The sequence below is a fragment of the Coffea arabica genome, chromosome 3c (assembly GCF_036785885.1).
Source record: "Coffea arabica cultivar ET-39 chromosome 3c, Coffea Arabica ET-39 HiFi, whole genome shotgun sequence".
Taxonomy (NCBI): domain Eukaryota; kingdom Viridiplantae; phylum Streptophyta; class Magnoliopsida; order Gentianales; family Rubiaceae; genus Coffea; species Coffea arabica.
The window spans coordinates 23,379,353-23,401,168 of record NC_092314.1 but is presented as its reverse complement, the minus strand read 5'-3'; positions in this window follow the sequence as shown (position 1 = coordinate 23,401,168).

The following is a 21,816-nucleotide window of genomic DNA, read 5'->3' as shown; positions in this document are numbered from 1 at the left end:
CGGAACCTAGAACCAAACGACGACACGATATAATTATAGGCGGTAGAACGACGACTCCACAGAGGGGATTACTCTAATGGATACATCTCGAACAACTCGTTTCGAGACACGTAGCACGTTTGCCCAAGGATCTTGCGAGGTGGTCCAACGCTTGGATTGCGGAACCTACAATCAAACGGGACGACACTATTTGATTATTGGCGGTAGAACGACGACTCCACCGAGGTGATTGCTCTAATGGATAGGTCGGTAGAACAATCTAAGACGAGACGCAAGATTGCTCACAACCCATGCCAAGGCAAGTAAAAAGGCTCGATCTCTCTTAACTTTAAGAATCGAAATTAATCAAACTTTATTGTTCCAACTTGTGTCCAAAACCCTTACAAAGCCAGCCCTTTTATAGGCCAGAGGTTACTAAAACCCTAAGGAAACTCTAAAAGACCCGTCGGCCATCTTCGTGTCGAGATGGGCCGGCCCATGCTTCTACTACACAATTAATCTAACCCTAAGCAACATGAAGGCCTAAAGACCACACACTGCCCAATCAATTGAGGCCCGCTTGACTCTCCATGGGATTGCATCATGGTGTAGATGATTTGCTTGTCTCCTTCTAAGCCTTCAATATCCCAATGGACTCCATGTTGGTCTTGGACCATTCGAACAAGGCCTTGGAGGGATTCCTTCAAGAGCTTGGCTCGTGCACGTGTGACTAGGCCCAATGGAAGTCGGACCGGATCATTGAGGGGGCCCTGATCGATGCTATACATCACTGATACGGTCCTAGATCAACTCGTTTCGTGACACGAAGCATGTTTGCCCAAGGATCTAGCGAGGTGGTCCAACGCTTGGATTACGAAACCTAGAATCAAACGAAAGACACGATTTGATTGTAGGCGGCAGAACGACGACACCACAGATATGAGTACTCTAATGGACAAGTTGGTAGAACCATCTACGACGAGACGCAAGATTGCTCACAACCCTTGTCAAGGCAAGTAAAAAGGCTCGAATCTCTCTTAACAAGAAGAGTCGAAATTAATCAAACTTTATTGATCCTACTTGTGTCCAAAACCCTTACAATGCAAGCCTTTTTATAGGCTAGAGGTTACTAAAATCCTAAGGAAACCCTAAAAGAGCAGTCGGCCATCTTGGTGTCGAGATGGGCCGGGTGTAGTTAATCTAACCCTAAGCAAAATTAAGGCCTAAAGACCACGCTCTGTCCAATCAATTGGAGGCCCGCTTGACTCTCCATGGGCTTGGATCATGGAGTAGATGATTTGCTTGTCTCCTTCTAGGCTTTCAATATCCCTATGGACTCCATGTTAGTCTTGGACCATTCGAACAAGGCCTCGGAGGGAACCCTTGAAGAGCTTGGCTCGTGCACGTGTGACTGGGCGCAATGGAACTCGGACGGGGTCATGGCGTGGGCCCTGATCCATGCACAAATCACTGATACGGTCCTCGATCAACTCTTTTCGAGACACGTAGCATGTTTGCGCAAGGATCTAGCGAGGTGGTCCAACGCTCGGATTGCGGAACGTAGAATCAAACGGACAACACGATTAGATTATAGACGGCAGAACGATGACTCCACAGAGGTGACTACTCTAATGGATAGGTCGGTAGAACAATCGTGGACGAGACGCAAGATGATTTGGAATGCGGAACCTAGAACCAAACGACGACACGATATAATTATAGGCGGTAGAACGACGACTCCACAGAGGGGATTACTCTAATGGATACATCTCGAACAACTCGTTTCCAGACACGTAGCACGTTTGCCCAAGGATCTAGCGAGGTGGTCCAACGCTTGGATTGCGGAACCTAGAATCAAACGGGACGACACTATTTGATTATTGGCGGTAGAACGACGACTCCACCGAGGTGATTGCTCTAATGGATAGGTCGGTAGAACAATCTAAGACGAGACGCAAGATTGCTCACAACCCATGCCAAGGCAAGTAAAAAGGCTCGATCTCTCTTAACTTTAAGAATCGAAATTAATCAAACTTTATTGTTCCAACTTGTGTCCAAAACCCTTACAAAGCCAGCCCTTTTATAGGCCAGAGGTTACTAAAACCCTAAGGAAACTCTAAAAGACCCGTCGGCCATCTTCGTGTCGAGATGGGCCGGCCCATGCTTCTACTACACAATTAATCTAACCCTAAGCAACATGAAGGCCTAAAGACCACACACTGCCCAATCAATTGAGGCCCGCTTGACTCTCCATGGGATTGCATCATGGTGTAGATGATTTGCTTGTCTCCTTCTAAGCCTTCAATATCCCAATGGACTCCATGTTGGTCTTGGACCATTCGAACAAGGCCTTGGAGGGATTCCTTCAAGAGCTTGGCTCGTGCACGTGTGACTAGGCCCAATGGAAGTCGGACCGGATCATTGAGGGGGCCCTGATCGATGCTATACATCACTGATACGGTCCTAGATCAACTCGTTTCGTGACACGAAGCATGTTTGCCCAAGGATCTAGCGAGGTGGTCCAACGCTTGGATTACGAAACCTAGAATCAAACGAAAGACACGATTTGATTGTAGGCGGCAGAACGACGACACCACAGATATGAGTACTCTAATGGACAAGTTGGTAGAACCATCTACGACGAGACGCAAGATTGCTCACAACCCTTGTCAAGGCAAGTAAAAAGGCTCGAATCTCTCTTAACAAGAAGAGTCGAAATTAATCAAACTTTATTGATCCTACTTGTGTCCAAAACCCTTACAATGCAAGCCTTTTTATAGGCTAGAGGTTACTAAAATCCTAAGGAAACCCTAAAAGAGCAGTCGGCCATCTTGGTGTCGAGATGGGCCGGGTGTAGTTAATCTAACCCTAAGCAAAATTAAGGCCTAAAGACCACGCTCTGTCCAATCAATTGGAGGCCCGCTTGACTCTCCATGGGCTTGGATCATGGAGTAGATGATTTGCTTGTCTCCTTCTAGGCTTTCAATATCCCTATGGACTCCATGTTAGTCTTGGACCATTCGAACAAGGCCTCGGAGGGAACCCTTGAAGAGCTTGGCTCGTGCACGTGTGACTGGGCGCAATGGAACTCGGACGGGGTCATGGCGTGGGCCCTGATCCATGCACAAATCACTGATACGGTCCTCGATCAACTCTTTTCGAGACACGTAGCATGTTTGCGCAAGGATCTAGCGAGGTGGTCCAACGCTCGGATTGCGGAACGTAGAATCAAACGGACAACACGATTAGATTATAGACGGCAGAACGATGACTCCACAGAGGTGACTACTCTAATGGATAGGTCGGTAGAACAATCGTGGACGAGACGCAAGATGATTTGGAATGCGGAACCTAGAACCAAACGACGACACGATATAATTATAGGCGGTAGAACGACGACTCCACAGAGGGGATTACTCTAATGGATACATCTCGAACAACTCGTTTCGAGACACGTAGCACGTTTGCCCAAGGATCTTGCGAGGTGGTCCAACGCTTGGATTGCGGAACCTAGAATCAAACGGGACGACACTATTTGATTATTGGCGGTAGAACGACGACTCCACCGAGGTGATTGCTCTAATGGATAGGTCGGTAGAACAATCTAAGACGAGACGCAAGATTGCTCACAACCCATGCCAAGGCAAGTAAAAAGGCTCGATCTCTCTTAACTTTAAGAATCGAAATTAATCAAACTTTATTGTTCCAACTTGTGTCCAAAACCCTTACAAAGCCAGCCCTTTTATAGGCCAGAGGTTACTAAAACCCTAAGGAAACTCTAAAAGACCCGTCGGCCATCTTCGTGTCGAGATGGGCCGGCCCATGCTTCTACTACACAATTAATCTAACCCTAAGCAACATGAAGGCCTAAAGACCACACACTGCCCAATCAATTGAGGCCCGCTTGACTCTCCATGGGATTGCATCATGGTGTAGATGATTTGCTTGTCTCCTTCTACGCCTTCAATATCCCAATGGACTCCATGTTGGTCTTGGACCATTCGAACAAGGCCTTGGAGGGATTCCTTCAAGAGCTTGGCTCGTGCACGTGTGACTAGGCCCAATGGAAGTCGGACCGGATCATTGAGGGGGCCCTGATCGATGCTATACATCACTGATACGGTCCTAGATCAACTCGTTTCGTGACACGAAGCATGTTTGCCCAAGGATCTAGCGAGGTGGTCCAACGCTTGGATTACGAAACCTAGAATCAAACGAAAGACACGATTTGATTGTAGGCGGCAGAACGACGACACCACAGATATGAGTACTCTAATGGACAAGTTGGTAGAACCATCTACGACGAGACGCAAGATTGCTCACAACCCTTGTCAAGGCAAGTAAAAAGGCTCGAATCTCTCTTAACAAGAAGAGTCGAAATTAATCAAACTTTATTGATCCTACTTGTGTCCAAAACCCTTACAATGCAAGCCTTTTTATAGGCTAGAGGTTACTAAAATCCTAAGGAAACCCTAAAAGAGCAGTCGGCCATCTTGGTGTCGAGATGGGCCGGGTGTAGTTAATCTAACCCTAAGCAAAATTAAGGCCTAAAGACCACGCTCTGTCCAATCAATTGGAGGCCCGCTTGACTCTCCATGGGCTTGGATCATGGAGTAGATGATTTGCTTGTCTCCTTCTAGGCTTTCAATATCCCTATGGACTCCATGTTAGTCTTGGACCATTCGAACAAGGCCTCGGAGGGAACCCTTGAAGAGCTTGGCTCGTGCACGTGTGACTGGGCGCAATGGAACTCGGACGGGGTCATGGCGTGGGCCCTGATCCATGCACAAATCACTGATACGGTCCTCGATCAACTCTTTTCGAGACACGTAGCATGTTTGCGCAAGGATCTAGCGAGGTGGTCCAACGCTCGGATTGCGGAACGTAGAATCAAACGGACAACACGATTAGATTATAGACGGCAGAACGATGACTCCACAGAGGTGACTACTCTAATGGATAGGTCGGTAGAACAATCGTGGACGAGACGCAAGATGATTTGGAATGCGGAACCTAGAACCAAACGACGACACGATATAATTATAGGCGGTAGAACGACGACTCCACAGAGGGGATTACTCTAATGGATACATCTCGAACAACTCGTTTCGAGACACGTAGCACGTTTGCCCAAGGATCTTGCGAGGTGGTCCAACGCTTGGATTGCGGAACCTAGAATCAAACGGGACGACACTATTTGATTATTGGCGGTAGAACGACGACTCCACCGAGGTGATTGCTCTAATGGATAGGTCGGTAGAACAATCTAAGACGAGACGCAAGATTGCTCACAACCCATGCCAAGGCAAGTAAAAAGGCTCGATCTCTCTTAACTTTAAGAATCGAAATTAATCAAACTTTATTGTTCCAACTTGTGTCCAAAACCCTTACAAAGCCAGCCCTTTTATAGGCCAGAGGTTACTAAAACCCTAAGGAAACTCTAAAAGACCCGTCGGCCATCTTCGTGTCGAGATGGGCCGGCCCATGCTTCTACTACACAATTAATCTAACCCTAAGCAACATGAAGGCCTAAAGACCACACACTGCCCAATCAATTGAGGCCCGCTTGACTCTCCATGGGATTGCATCATGGTGTAGATGATTTGCTTGTCTCCTTCTACGCCTTCAATATCCCAATGGACTCCATGTTGGTCTTGGACCATTCGAACAAGGCCTTGGAGGGATTCCTTCAAGAGCTTGGCTCGTGCACGTGTGACTAGGCCCAATGGAAGTCGGACCGGATCATTGAGGGGGCCCTGATCGATGCTATACATCACTGATACGGTCCTAGATCAACTCGTTTCGTGACACGAAGCATGTTTGCCCAAGGATCTAGCGAGGTGGTCCAACGCTTGGATTACGAAACCTAGAATCAAACGAAAGACACGATTTGATTGTAGGCGGCAGAACGACGACACCACAGATATGAGTACTCTAATGGACAAGTTGGTAGAACCATCTACGACGAGACGCAAGATTGCTCACAACCCTTGTCAAGGCAAGTAAAAAGGCTCGAATCTCTCTTAACAAGAAGAGTCGAAATTAATCAAACTTTATTGATCCTACTTGTGTCCAAAACCCTTACAATGCAAGCCTTTTTATAGGCTAGAGGTTACTAAAATCCTAAGGAAACCCTAAAAGAGCAGTCGGCCATCTTGGTGTCGAGATGGGCCGGGTGTAGTTAATCTAACCCTAAGCAAAATTAAGGCCTAAAGACCACGCTCTGTCCAATCAATTGGAGGCCCGCTTGACTCTCCATGGGCTTGGATCATGGAGTAGATGATTTGCTTGTCTCCTTCTAGGCTTTCAATATCCCTATGGACTCCATGTTAGTCTTGGACCATTCGAACAAGGCCTCGGAGGGAACCCTTGAAGAGCTTGGCTCGTGCACGTGTGACTGGGCGCAATGGAACTCGGACGGGGTCATGGCGTGGGCCCTGATCCATGCACAAATCACTGATACGGTCCTCGATCAACTCTTTTCGAGACACGTAGCATGTTTGCGCAAGGATCTAGCGAGGTGGTCCAACGCTCGGATTGCGGAACGTAGAATCAAACGGACAACACGATTAGATTATAGACGGCAGAACGATGACTCCACAGAGGTGACTACTCTAATGGATAGGTCGGTAGAACAATCGTGGACGAGACGCAAGATGATTTGGAATGCGGAACCTAGAACCAAACGACGACACGATATAATTATAGGCGGTAGAACGACGACTCCACAGAGGGGATTACTCTAATGGATACATCTCGAACAACTCGTTTCGAGACACGTAGCACGTTTGCCCAAGGATCTTGCGAGGTGGTCCAACGCTTGGATTGCGGAACCTAGAATCAAACGGGACGACACTATTTGATTATTGGCGGTAGAACGACGACTCCACCGAGGTGATTGCTCTAATGGATAGGTCGGTAGAACAATCTAAGACGAGACGCAAGATTGCTCACAACCCATGCCAAGGCAAGTAAAAAGGCTCGATCTCTCTTAACTTTAAGAATCGAAATTAATCAAACTTTATTGTTCCAACTTGTGTCCAAAACCCTTACAAAGCCAGCCCTTTTATAGGCCAGAGGTTACTAAAACCCTAAGGAAACTCTAAAAGACCCGTCGGCCATCTTCGTGTCGAGATGGGCCGGCCCATGCTTCTACTACACAATTAATCTAACCCTAAGCAACATGAAGGCCTAAAGACCACACACTGCCCAATCAATTGAGGCCCGCTTGACTCTCCATGGGATTGCATCATGGTGTAGATGATTTGCTTGTCTCCTTCTAAGCCTTCAATATCCCAATGGACTCCATGTTGGTCTTGGACCATTCGAACAAGGCCTTGGAGGGATTCCTTCAAGAGCTTGGCTCGTGCACGTGTGACTAGGCCCAATGGAAGTCGGACCGGATCATTGAGGGGGCCCTGATCGATGCTATACATCACTGATACGGTCCTAGATCAACTCGTTTCGTGACACGAAGCATGTTTGCCCAAGGATCTAGCGAGGTGGTCCAACGCTTGGATTACGAAACCTAGAATCAAACGAAAGACACGATTTGATTGTAGGCGGCAGAACGACGACACCACAGATATGAGTACTCTAATGGACAAGTTGGTAGAACCATCTACGACGAGACGCAAGATTGCTCACAACCCTTGTCAAGGCAAGTAAAAAGGCTCGAATCTCTCTTAACAAGAAGAGTCGAAATTAATCAAACTTTATTGATCCTACTTGTGTCCAAAACCCTTACAATGCAAGCCTTTTTATAGGCTAGAGGTTACTAAAATCCTAAGGAAACCCTAAAAGAGCAGTCGGCCATCTTGGTGTCGAGATGGGCCGGGTGTAGTTAATCTAACCCTAAGCAAAATTAAGGCCTAAAGACCACGCTCTGTCCAATCAATTGGAGGCCCGCTTGACTCTCCATGGGCTTGGATCATGGAGTAGATGATTTGCTTGTCTCCTTCTAGGCTTTCAATATCCCTATGGACTCCATGTTAGTCTTGGACCATTCGAACAAGGCCTCGGAGGGAACCCTTGAAGAGCTTGGCTCGTGCACGTGTGACTGGGCGCAATGGAACTCGGACGGGGTCATGGCGTGGGCCCTGATCCATGCACAAATCACTGATACGGTCCTCGATCAACTCTTTTCGAGACACGTAGCATGTTTGCGCAAGGATCTAGCGAGGTGGTCCAACGCTCGGATTGCGGAACGTAGAATCAAACGGACAACACGATTAGATTATAGACGGCAGAACGATGACTCCACAGAGGTGACTACTCTAATGGATAGGTCGGTAGAACAATCGTGGACGAGACGCAAGATGATTTGGAATGCGGAACCTAGAACCAAACGACGACACGATATAATTATAGGCGGTAGAACGACGACTCCACAGAGGGGATTACTCTAATGGATACATCTCGAACAACTCGTTTCGAGACACGTAGCACGTTTGCCCAAGGATCTTGCGAGGTGGTCCAACGCTTGGATTGCGGAACCTAGAATCAAACGGGACGACACTATTTGATTATTGGCGGTAGAACGACGACTCCACCGAGGTGATTGCTCTAATGGATAGGTCGGTAGAACAATCTAAGACGAGACGCAAGATTGCTCACAACCCATGCCAAGGCAAGTAAAAAGGCTCGATCTCTCTTAACTTTAAGAATCGAAATTAATCAAACTTTATTGTTCCAACTTGTGTCCAAAACCCTTACAAAGCCAGCCCTTTTATAGGCCAGAGGTTACTAAAACCCTAAGGAAACTCTAAAAGACCCGTCGGCCATCTTCGTGTCGAGATGGGCCGGCCCATGCTTCTACTACACAATTAATCTAACCCTAAGCAACATGAAGGCCTAAAGACCACACACTGCCCAATCAATTGAGGCCCGCTTGACTCTCCATGGGATTGCATCATGGTGTAGATGATTTGCTTGTCTCCTTCTAAGCCTTCAATATCCCAATGGACTCCATGTTGGTCTTGGACCATTCGAACAAGGCCTTGGAGGGATTCCTTCAAGAGCTTGGCTCGTGCACGTGTGACTAGGCCCAATGGAAGTCGGACCGGATCATTGAGGGGGCCCTGATCGATGCTATACATCACTGATACGGTCCTAGATCAACTCGTTTCGTGACACGAAGCATGTTTGCCCAAGGATCTAGCGAGGTGGTCCAACGCTTGGATTACGAAACCTAGAATCAAACGAAAGACACGATTTGATTGTAGGCGGCAGAACGACGACACCACAGATATGAGTACTCTAATGGACAAGTTGGTAGAACCATCTACGACGAGACGCAAGATTGCTCACAACCCTTGTCAAGGCAAGTAAAAAGGCTCGAATCTCTCTTAACAAGAAGAGTCGAAATTAATCAAACTTTATTGATCCTACTTGTGTCCAAAACCCTTACAATGCAAGCCTTTTTATAGGCTAGAGGTTACTAAAATCCTAAGGAAACCCTAAAAGAGCAGTCGGCCATCTTGGTGTCGAGATGGGCCGGGTGTAGTTAATCTAACCCTAAGCAAAATTAAGGCCTAAAGACCACGCTCTGTCCAATCAATTGGAGGCCCGCTTGACTCTCCATGGGCTTGGATCATGGAGTAGATGATTTGCTTGTCTCCTTCTAGGCTTTCAATATCCCTATGGACTCCATGTTAGTCTTGGACCATTCGAACAAGGCCTCGGAGGGAACCCTTGAAGAGCTTGGCTCGTGCACGTGTGACTGGGCGCAATGGAACTCGGACGGGGTCATGGCGTGGGCCCTGATCCATGCACAAATCACTGATACGGTCCTCGATCAACTCTTTTCGAGACACGTAGCATGTTTGCGCAAGGATCTAGCGAGGTGGTCCAACGCTCGGATTGCGGAACGTAGAATCAAACGGACAACACGATTAGATTATAGACGGCAGAACGATGACTCCACAGAGGTGACTACTCTAATGGATAGGTCGGTAGAACAATCGTGGACGAGACGCAAGATGATTTGGAATGCGGAACCTAGAACCAAACGACGACACGATATAATTATAGGCGGTAGAACGACGACTCCACAGAGGGGATTACTCTAATGGATACATCTCGAACAACTCGTTTCGAGACACGTAGCACGTTTGCCCAAGGATCTTGCGAGGTGGTCCAACGCTTGGATTGCGGAACCTACAATCAAACGGGACGACACTATTTGATTATTGGCGGTAGAACGACGACTCCACCGAGGTGATTGCTCTAATGGATAGGTCGGTAGAACAATCTAAGACGAGACGCAAGATTGCTCACAACCCATGCCAAGGCAAGTAAAAAGGCTCGATCTCTCTTAACTTTAAGAATCGAAATTAATCAAACTTTATTGTTCCAACTTGTGTCCAAAACCCTTACAAAGCCAGCCCTTTTATAGGCCAGAGGTTACTAAAACCCTAAGGAAACTCTAAAAGACCCGTCGGCCATCTTCGTGTCGAGATGGGCCGGCCCATGCTTCTACTACACAATTAATCTAACCCTAAGCAACATGAAGGCCTAAAGACCACACACTGCCCAATCAATTGAGGCCCGCTTGACTCTCCATGGGATTGCATCATGGTGTAGATGATTTGCTTGTCTCCTTCTAAGCCTTCAATATCCCAATGGACTCCATGTTGGTCTTGGACCATTCGAACAAGGCCTTGGAGGGATTCCTTCAAGAGCTTGGCTCGTGCACGTGTGACTAGGCCCAATGGAAGTCGGACCGGATCATTGAGGGGGCCCTGATCGATGCTATACATCACTGATACGGTCCTAGATCAACTCGTTTCGTGACACGAAGCATGTTTGCCCAAGGATCTAGCGAGGTGGTCCAACGCTTGGATTACGAAACCTAGAATCAAACGAAAGACACGATTTGATTGTAGGCGGCAGAACGACGACACCACAGATATGAGTACTCTAATGGACAAGTTGGTAGAACCATCTACGACGAGACGCAAGATTGCTCACAACCCTTGTCAAGGCAAGTAAAAAGGCTCGAATCTCTCTTAACAAGAAGAGTCGAAATTAATCAAACTTTATTGATCCTACTTGTGTCCAAAACCCTTACAATGCAAGCCTTTTTATAGGCTAGAGGTTACTAAAATCCTAAGGAAACCCTAAAAGAGCAGTCGGCCATCTTGGTGTCGAGATGGGCCGGGTGTAGTTAATCTAACCCTAAGCAAAATTAAGGCCTAAAGACCACGCTCTGTCCAATCAATTGGAGGCCCGCTTGACTCTCCATGGGCTTGGATCATGGAGTAGATGATTTGCTTGTCTCCTTCTAGGCTTTCAATATCCCTATGGACTCCATGTTAGTCTTGGACCATTCGAACAAGGCCTCGGAGGGAACCCTTGAAGAGCTTGGCTCGTGCACGTGTGACTGGGCGCAATGGAACTCGGACGGGGTCATGGCGTGGGCCCTGATCCATGCACAAATCACTGATACGGTCCTCGATCAACTCTTTTCGAGACACGTAGCATGTTTGCGCAAGGATCTAGCGAGGTGGTCCAACGCTCGGATTGCGGAACGTAGAATCAAACGGACAACACGATTAGATTATAGACGGCAGAACGATGACTCCACAGAGGTGACTACTCTAATGGATAGGTCGGTAGAACAATCGTGGACGAGACGCAAGATGATTTGGAATGCGGAACCTAGAACCAAACGACGACACGATATAATTATAGGCGGTAGAACGACGACTCCACAGAGGGGATTACTCTAATGGATACATCTCGAACAACTCGTTTCCAGACACGTAGCACGTTTGCCCAAGGATCTAGCGAGGTGGTCCAACGCTTGGATTGCGGAACCTAGAATCAAACGGGACGACACTATTTGATTATTGGCGGTAGAACGACGACTCCACCGAGGTGATTGCTCTAATGGATAGGTCGGTAGAACAATCTAAGACGAGACGCAAGATTGCTCACAACCCATGCCAAGGCAAGTAAAAAGGCTCGATCTCTCTTAACTTTAAGAATCGAAATTAATCAAACTTTATTGTTCCAACTTGTGTCCAAAACCCTTACAAAGCCAGCCCTTTTATAGGCCAGAGGTTACTAAAACCCTAAGGAAACTCTAAAAGACCCGTCGGCCATCTTCGTGTCGAGATGGGCCGGCCCATGCTTCTACTACACAATTAATCTAACCCTAAGCAACATGAAGGCCTAAAGACCACACACTGCCCAATCAATTGAGGCCCGCTTGACTCTCCATGGGATTGCATCATGGTGTAGATGATTTGCTTGTCTCCTTCTACGCCTTCAATATCCCAATGGACTCCATGTTGGTCTTGGACCATTCGAACAAGGCCTTGGAGGGATTCCTTCAAGAGCTTGGCTCGTGCACGTGTGACTAGGCCCAATGGAAGTCGGACCGGATCATTGAGGGGGCCCTGATCGATGCTATACATCACTGATACGGTCCTAGATCAACTCGTTTCGTGACACGAAGCATGTTTGCCCAAGGATCTAGCGAGGTGGTCCAACGCTTGGATTACGAAACCTAGAATCAAACGAAAGACACGATTTGATTGTAGGCGGCAGAACGACGACACCACAGATATGAGTACTCTAATGGACAAGTTGGTAGAACCATCTACGACGAGACGCAAGATTGCTCACAACCCTTGTCAAGGCAAGTAAAAAGGCTCGAATCTCTCTTAACAAGAAGAGTCGAAATTAATCAAACTTTATTGATCCTACTTGTGTCCAAAACCCTTACAATGCAAGCCTTTTTATAGGCTAGAGGTTACTAAAATCCTAAGGAAACCCTAAAAGAGCAGTCGGCCATCTTGGTGTCGAGATGGGCCGGGTGTAGTTAATCTAACCCTAAGCAAAATTAAGGCCTAAAGACCACGCTCTGTCCAATCAATTGGAGGCCCGCTTGACTCTCCATGGGCTTGGATCATGGAGTAGATGATTTGCTTGTCTCCTTCTAGGCTTTCAATATCCCTATGGACTCCATGTTAGTCTTGGACCATTCGAACAAGGCCTCGGAGGGAACCCTTGAAGAGCTTGGCTCGTGCACGTGTGACTGGGCGCAATGGAACTCGGACGGGGTCATGGCGTGGGCCCTGATCCATGCACAAATCACTGATACGGTCCTCGATCAACTCTTTTCGAGACACGTAGCATGTTTGCGCAAGGATCTAGCGAGGTGGTCCAACGCTCGGATTGCGGAACGTAGAATCAAACGGACAACACGATTAGATTATAGACGGCAGAACGATGACTCCACAGAGGTGACTACTCTAATGGATAGGTCGGTAGAACAATCGTGGACGAGACGCAAGATGATTTGGAATGCGGAACCTAGAACCAAACGACGACACGATATAATTATAGGCGGTAGAACGACGACTCCACAGAGGGGATTACTCTAATGGATACATCTCGAACAACTCGTTTCGAGACACGTAGCACGTTTGCCCAAGGATCTTGCGAGGTGGTCCAACGCTTGGATTGCGGAACCTACAATCAAACGGGACGACACTATTTGATTATTGGCGGTAGAACGACGACTCCACCGAGGTGATTGCTCTAATGGATAGGTCGGTAGAACAATCTAAGACGAGACGCAAGATTGCTCACAACCCATGCCAAGGCAAGTAAAAAGGCTCGATCTCTCTTAACTTTAAGAATCGAAATTAATCAAACTTTATTGTTCCAACTTGTGTCCAAAACCCTTACAAAGCCAGCCCTTTTATAGGCCAGAGGTTACTAAAACCCTAAGGAAACTCTAAAAGACCCGTCGGCCATCTTCGTGTCGAGATGGGCCGGCCCATGCTTCTACTACACAATTAATCTAACCCTAAGCAACATGAAGGCCTAAAGACCACACACTGCCCAATCAATTGAGGCCCGCTTGACTCTCCATGGGATTGCATCATGGTGTAGATGATTTGCTTGTCTCCTTCTACGCCTTCAATATCCCAATGGACTCCATGTTGGTCTTGGACCATTCGAACAAGGCCTTGGAGGGATTCCTTCAAGAGCTTGGCTCGTGCACGTGTGACTAGGCCCAATGGAAGTCGGACCGGATCATTGAGGGGGCCCTGATCGATGCTATACATCACTGATACGGTCCTAGATCAACTCGTTTCGTGACACGAAGCATGTTTGCCCAAGGATCTAGCGAGGTGGTCCAACGCTTGGATTACGAAACCTAGAATCAAACGAAAGACACGATTTGATTGTAGGCGGCAGAACGACGACACCACAGATATGAGTACTCTAATGGACAAGTTGGTAGAACCATCTACGACGAGACGCAAGATTGCTCACAACCCTTGTCAAGGCAAGTAAAAAGGCTCGAATCTCTCTTAACAAGAAGAGTCGAAATTAATCAAACTTTATTGATCCTACTTGTGTCCAAAACCCTTACAATGCAAGCCTTTTTATAGGCTAGAGGTTACTAAAATCCTAAGGAAACCCTAAAAGAGCAGTCGGCCATCTTGGTGTCGAGATGGGCCGGGTGTAGTTAATCTAACCCTAAGCAAAATTAAGGCCTAAAGACCACGCTCTGTCCAATCAATTGGAGGCCCGCTTGACTCTCCATGGGCTTGGATCATGGAGTAGATGATTTGCTTGTCTCCTTCTAGGCTTTCAATATCCCTATGGACTCCATGTTAGTCTTGGACCATTCGAACAAGGCCTCGGAGGGAACCCTTGAAGAGCTTGGCTCGTGCACGTGTGACTGGGCGCAATGGAACTCGGACGGGGTCATGGCGTGGGCCCTGATCCATGCACAAATCACTGATACGGTCCTCGATCAACTCTTTTCGAGACACGTAGCATGTTTGCGCAAGGATCTAGCGAGGTGGTCCAACGCTCGGATTGCGGAACGTAGAATCAAACGGACAACACGATTAGATTATAGACGGCAGAACGATGACTCCACAGAGGTGACTACTCTAATGGATAGGTCGGTAGAACAATCGTGGACGAGACGCAAGATGATTTGGAATGCGGAACCTAGAACCAAACGACGACACGATATAATTATAGGCGGTAGAACGACGACTCCACAGAGGGGATTACTCTAATGGATACATCTCGAACAACTCGTTTCGAGACACGTAGCACGTTTGCCCAAGGATCTTGCGAGGTGGTCCAACGCTTGGATTGCGGAACCTAGAATCAAACGGGACGACACTATTTGATTATTGGCGGTAGAACGACGACTCCACCGAGGTGATTGCTCTAATGGATAGGTCGGTAGAACAATCTAAGACGAGACGCAAGATTGCTCACAACCCATGCCAAGGCAAGTAAAAAGGCTCGATCTCTCTTAACTTTAAGAATCGAAATTAATCAAACTTTATTGTTCCAACTTGTGTCCAAAACCCTTACAAAGCCAGCCCTTTTATAGGCCAGAGGTTACTAAAACCCTAAGGAAACTCTAAAAGACCCGTCGGCCATCTTCGTGTCGAGATGGGCCGGCCCATGCTTCTACTACACAATTAATCTAACCCTAAGCAACATGAAGGCCTAAAGACCACACACTGCCCAATCAATTGAGGCCCGCTTGACTCTCCATGGGATTGCATCATGGTGTAGATGATTTGCTTGTCTCCTTCTAAGCCTTCAATATCCCAATGGACTCCATGTTGGTCTTGGACCATTCGAACAAGGCCTTGGAGGGATTCCTTCAAGAGCTTGGCTCGTGCACGTGTGACTAGGCCCAATGGAAGTCGGACCGGATCATTGAGGGGGCCCTGATCGATGCTATACATCACTGATACGGTCCTAGATCAACTCGTTTCGTGACACGAAGCATGTTTGCCCAAGGATCTAGCGAGGTGGTCCAACGCTTGGATTACGAAACCTAGAATCAAACGAAAGACACGATTTGATTGTAGGCGGCAGAACGACGACACCACAGATATGAGTACTCTAATGGACAAGTTGGTAGAACCATCTACGACGAGACGCAAGATTGCTCACAACCCTTGTCAAGGCAAGTAAAAAGGCTCGAATCTCTCTTAACAAGAAGAGTCGAAATTAATCAAACTTTATTGATCCTACTTGTGTCCAAAACCCTTACAATGCAAGCCTTTTTATAGGCTAGAGGTTACTAAAATCCTAAGGAAACCCTAAAAGAGCAGTCGGCCATCTTGGTGTCGAGATGGGCCGGGTGTAGTTAATCTAACCCTAAGCAAAATTAAGGCCTAAAGACCACGCTCTGTCCAATCAATTGGAGGCCCGCTTGACTCTCCATGGGCTTGGATCATGGAGTAGATGATTTGCTTGTCTCCTTCTAGGCTTTCAATATCCCTATGGACTCCATGTTAGTCTTGGACCATTCGAACAAGGCCTCGGAGGGAACCCTTGAAGAGCTTGGCTCGTGCACGTGTGACTGGGCGCAATGGAACTCGGACGGGGTCATGGCGTGGGCCCTGATCCATGCACAAATCACTGATACGGTCCTCGATCAACTCTTTTCGAGACACGTAGCATGTTTGCGCAAGGATCTAGCGAGGTGGTCCAACGCTCGGATTGCGGAACGTAGAATCAAACGGACAACACGATTAGATTATAGACGGCAGAACGATGACTCCACAGAGGTGACTACTCTAATGGATAGGTCGGTAGAACAATCGTGGACGAGACGCAAGATGATTTGGAATGCGGAACCTAGAACCAAACGACGACACGATATAATTATAGGCGGTAGAACGACGACTCCACAGAGGGGATTACTCTAATGGATACATCTCGAACAACTCGTTTCGAGACACGTAGCACGTTTGCCCAAGGATCTTGCGAGGTGGTCCAACGCTTGGATTGCGGAACCTACAATCAAACGGGACGACACTATTTGATTATTGGCGGTAGAACGACGACTCCACCGAGGTGATTGCTCTAATGGATAGGTCGGTAGAACAATCTAAGACGAGACGCAAGATTGCTCACAACCCATGCCAAGGCAAGTAAAAAGGCTCGATCTCTCTTAACTTTAAGAATCGAAATTAATCAAACTTTATTGTTCCAACTTGTGTCCAAAACCCTTACAAAGCCAGCCCTTTTATAGGCCAGAGGTTACTAAAACCCTAAGGAAACTCTAAAAGACCCGTCGGCCATCTTCGTGTCGAGATGGGCCGGCCCATGCTTCTACTACACAATTAATCTAACCCTAAGCAACATGAAGGCCTAAAGACCACACACTGCCCAATCAATTGAGGCCCGCTTGACTCTCCATGGGATTGCATCATGGTGTAGATGATTTGCTTGTCTCCTTCTAAGCCTTCAATATCCCAATGGACTCCATGTTGGTCTTGGACCATTCGAACAAGGCCTTGGAGGGATTCCTTCAAGAGCTTGGCTCGTGCACGTGTGACTAGGCCCAATGGAAGTCGGACCGGATCATTGAGGGGGCCCTGATCGATGCTATACATCACTGATACGGTCCTAGATCAACTCGTTTCGTGACACGAAGCATGTTTGCCCAAGGATCTAGCGAGGTGGTCCAACGCTTGGATTACGAAACCTAGAATCAAACGAAAGACACGATTTGATTGTAGGCGGCAGAACGACGACACCACAGATATGAGTACTCTAATGGACAAGTTGGTAGAACCATCTACGACGAGACGCAAGATTGCTCACAACCCTTGTCAAGGCAAGTAAAAAGGCTCGAATCTCTCTTAACAAGAAGAGTCGAAATTAATCAAACTTTATTGATCCTACTTGTGTCCAAAACCCTTACAATGCAAGCCTTTTTATAGGCTAGAGGTTACTAAAATCCTAAGGAAACCCTAAAAGAGCAGTCGGCCATCTTGGTGTCGAGATGGGCCGGGTGTAGTTAATCTAACCCTAAGCAAAATTAAGGCCTAAAGACCACGCTCTGTCCAATCAATTGGAGGCCCGCTTGACTCTCCATGGGCTTGGATCATGGAGTAGATGATTTGCTTGTCTCCTTCTAGGCTTTCAATATCCCTATGGACTCCATGTTAGTCTTGGACCATTCGAACAAGGCCTCGGAGGGAACCCTTGAAGAGCTTGGCTCGTGCACGTGTGACTGGGCGCAATGGAACTCGGACGGGGTCATGGCGTGGGCCCTGATCCATGCACAAATCACTGATACGGTCCTCGATCAACTCTTTTCGAGACACGTAGCATGTTTGCGCAAGGATCTAGCGAGGTGGTCCAACGCTCGGATTGCGGAACGTAGAATCAAACGGACAACACGATTAGATTATAGACGGCAGAACGATGACTCCACAGAGGTGACTACTCTAATGGATAGGTCGGTAGAACAATCGTGGACGAGACGCAAGATGATTTGGAATGCGGAACCTAGAACCAAACGACGACACGATATAATTATAGGCGGTAGAACGACGACTCCACAGAGGGGATTACTCTAATGGATACATCTCGAACAACTCGTTTCCAGACACGTAGCACGTTTGCCCAAGGATCTAGCGAGGTGGTCCAACGCTTGGATTGCGGAACCTAGAATCAAACGGGACGACACTATTTGATTATTGGCGGTAGAACGACGACTCCACCGAGGTGATTGCTCTAATGGATAGGTCGGTAGAACAATCTAAGACGAGACGCAAGATTGCTCACAACCCATGCCAAGGCAAGTAAAAAGGCTCGATCTCTCTTAACTTTAAGAATCGAAATTAATCAAACTTTATTGTTCCAACTTGTGTCCAAAACCCTTACAAAGCCAGCCCTTTTATAGGCCAGAGGTTACTAAAACCCTAAGGAAACTCTAAAAGACCCGTCGGCCATCTTCGTGTCGAGATGGGCCGGCCCATGCTTCTACTACACAATTAATCTAACCCTAAGCAACATGAAGGCCTAAAGACCACACACTGCCCAATCAATTGAGGCCCGCTTGACTCTCCATGGGATTGCATCATGGTGTAGATGATTTGCTTGTCTCCTTCTACGCCTTCAATATCCCAATGGACTCCATGTTGGTCTTGGACCATTCGAACAAGGCCTTGGAGGGATTCCTTCAAGAGCTTGGCTCGTGCACGTGTGACTAGGCCCAATGGAAGTCGGACCGGATCATTGAGGGGGCCCTGATCGATGCTATACATCACTGATACGGTCCTAGATCAACTCGTTTCGTGACACGAAGCATGTTTGCCCAAGGATCTAGCGAGGTGGTCCAACGCTTGGATTACGAAACCTAGAATCAAACGAAAGACACGATTTGATTGTAGGCGGCAGAACGACGACACCACAGATATGAGTACTCTAATGGACAAGTTGGTAGAACCATCTACGACGAGACGCAAGATTGCTCACAACCCTTGTCAAGGCAAGTAAAAAGGCTCGAATCTCTCTTAACAAGAAGAGTCGAAATTAATCAAACTTTATTGATCCTACTTGTGTCCAAAACCCTTACAATGCAAGCCTTTTTATAGGCTAGAGGTTACTAAAATCCTAAGGAAACCCTAAAAGAGCAGTCGGCCATCTTGGTGTCGAGATGGGCCGGGTGTAGTTAATCTAACCCTAAGCAAAATTAAGGCCTAAAGACCACGCTCTGTCCAATCAATTGGAGGCCCGCTTGACTCTCCATGGGCTTGGATCATGGAGTAGATGATTTGCTTGTCTCCTTCTAGGCTTTCAATATCCCTATGGACTCCATGTTAGTCTTGGACCATTCGAACAAGGCCTCGGAGGGAACCCTTGAAGAGCTTGGCTCGTGCACGTGTGACTGGGCGCAATGGAACTCGGACGGGGTCATGGCGTGGGCCCTGATCCATGCACAAATCACTGATACGGTCCTCGATCAACTCTTTTCGAGACACGTAGCATGTTTGCGCAAGGATCTAGCGAGGTGGTCCAACGCTCGGATTGCGGAACGTAGAATCAAACGGACAACACGATTAGATTATAGACGGCAGAACGATGACTCCACAGAGGTGACTACTCTAATGGATAGGTCGGTAGAACAATCGTGGACGAGACGCAAGATGATTTGGAATGCGGAACCTAGAACCAAACGACGACACGATATAATTATAGGCGGTAGAACGACGACTCCACAGAGGGGATTACTCTAATGGATACATCTCGAACAACTCGTTTCGAGACACGTAGCACGTTTGCCCAAGGATCTTGCGAGGTGGTCCAACGCTTGGATTGCGGAACCTAGAATCAAACGGGACGACACTATTTGATTATTGGCGGTAGAACGACGACTCCACCGAGGTGATTGCTCTAATGGATAGGTCGGTAGAACAATCTAAGACGAGACGCAAGATTGCTCACAACCCATGCCAAGGCAAGTAAAAAGGCTCGATCTCTCTTAACTTTAAGAATCGAAATTAATCAAACTTTATTGTTCCAACTTGTGTCCAAAACCCTTACAAAGCCAGCCCTTTTATAGGCCAGAGGTTACTAAAACCCTAAGGAAACTCTAAAAGACCCGTCGGCCATCTTCGTGTCGAGATGGGCCGGCCCATGCTTCTACTACACAATTAATCTAACCCTAAGCAACATGAAGGCCTAAAGACCACACACTGCCCAATCAATTGAGGCCCGCTTGACTCTCCATGGGATTGCATCATGGTGTAGATGATTTGCTTGTCTCCTTCTACGCCTTCAATATCCCAATGGACTCCATGTTGGTCTTGGACCATTCGAACAAGGCCTTGGAGGGATTCCTTCAAGAGCTTGGCTCGTGCACGTGTGACTAGGCCCAATGGAAGTCGGACCGGATCATTGAGGGGGCCCTGATCGATGCTATACATCACTGATACGGTCCTAGATCAACTCGTTTCGTGACACGAAGCATGTTTGCCCAAGGATCTAGCGAGGTGGTCCAACGCTTGGATTACGAAACCTAGAATCAAACGAAAGACACGATTTGATTGTAGGCGGCAGAACGACGACACCACAGATATGAGTACTCTAATGGACAAGTTGGTAGAACCATCTACGACGAGACGCAAGATTGCTCACAACCCTTGTCAAGGCAAGTAAAAAGGCTCGAATCTCTCTTAACAAGAAGAGTCGAAATTAATCAAACTTTATTGATCCTACTTGTGTCCAAAACCCTTACAATGCAAGCCTTTTTATAGGCTAGAGGTTACTAAAATCCTAAGGAAACCCTAAAAGAGCAGTCGGCCATCTTGGTGTCGAGATGGGCCGGGTGTAGTTAATCTAACCCTAAGCAAAATTAAGGCCTAAAGACCACGCTCTGTCCAATCAATTGGAGGCCCGCTTGACTCTCCATGGGCTTGGATCATGGAGTAGATGATTTGCTTGTCTCCTTCTAGGCTTTCAATATCCCTATGGACTCCATGTTAGTCTTGGACCATTCGAACAAGGCCTCGGAGGGAACCCTTGAAGAGCTTGGCTCGTGCACGTGTGACTGGGCGCAATGGAACTCGGACGGGGTCATGGCGTGGGCCCTGATCCATGCACAAATCACTGATACGGTCCTCGATCAACTCTTTTCGAGACACGTAGCATGTTTGCGCAAGGATCTAGCGAGGTGGTCCAACGCTCGGATTGCGGAACGTAGAATCAAACGGACAACACGATTAGATTATAGACGGCAGAACGATGACTCCACAGAGGTGACTACTCTAATGGATAGGTCGGTAGAACAATCGTGGACGAGACGCAAGATGATTTGGAATGCGGAACCTAGAACCAAACGACGACACGATATAATTATAGGCGGTAGAACGACGACTCCACAGAGGGGATTACTCTAATGGATACATCTCGAACAACTCGTTTCGAGACACGTAGCACGTTTGCCCAAGGATCTTGCGAGGTGGTCCAACGCTTGGATTGCGGAACCTAGAATCAAACGGGACGACACTATTTGATTATTGGCGGTAGAAC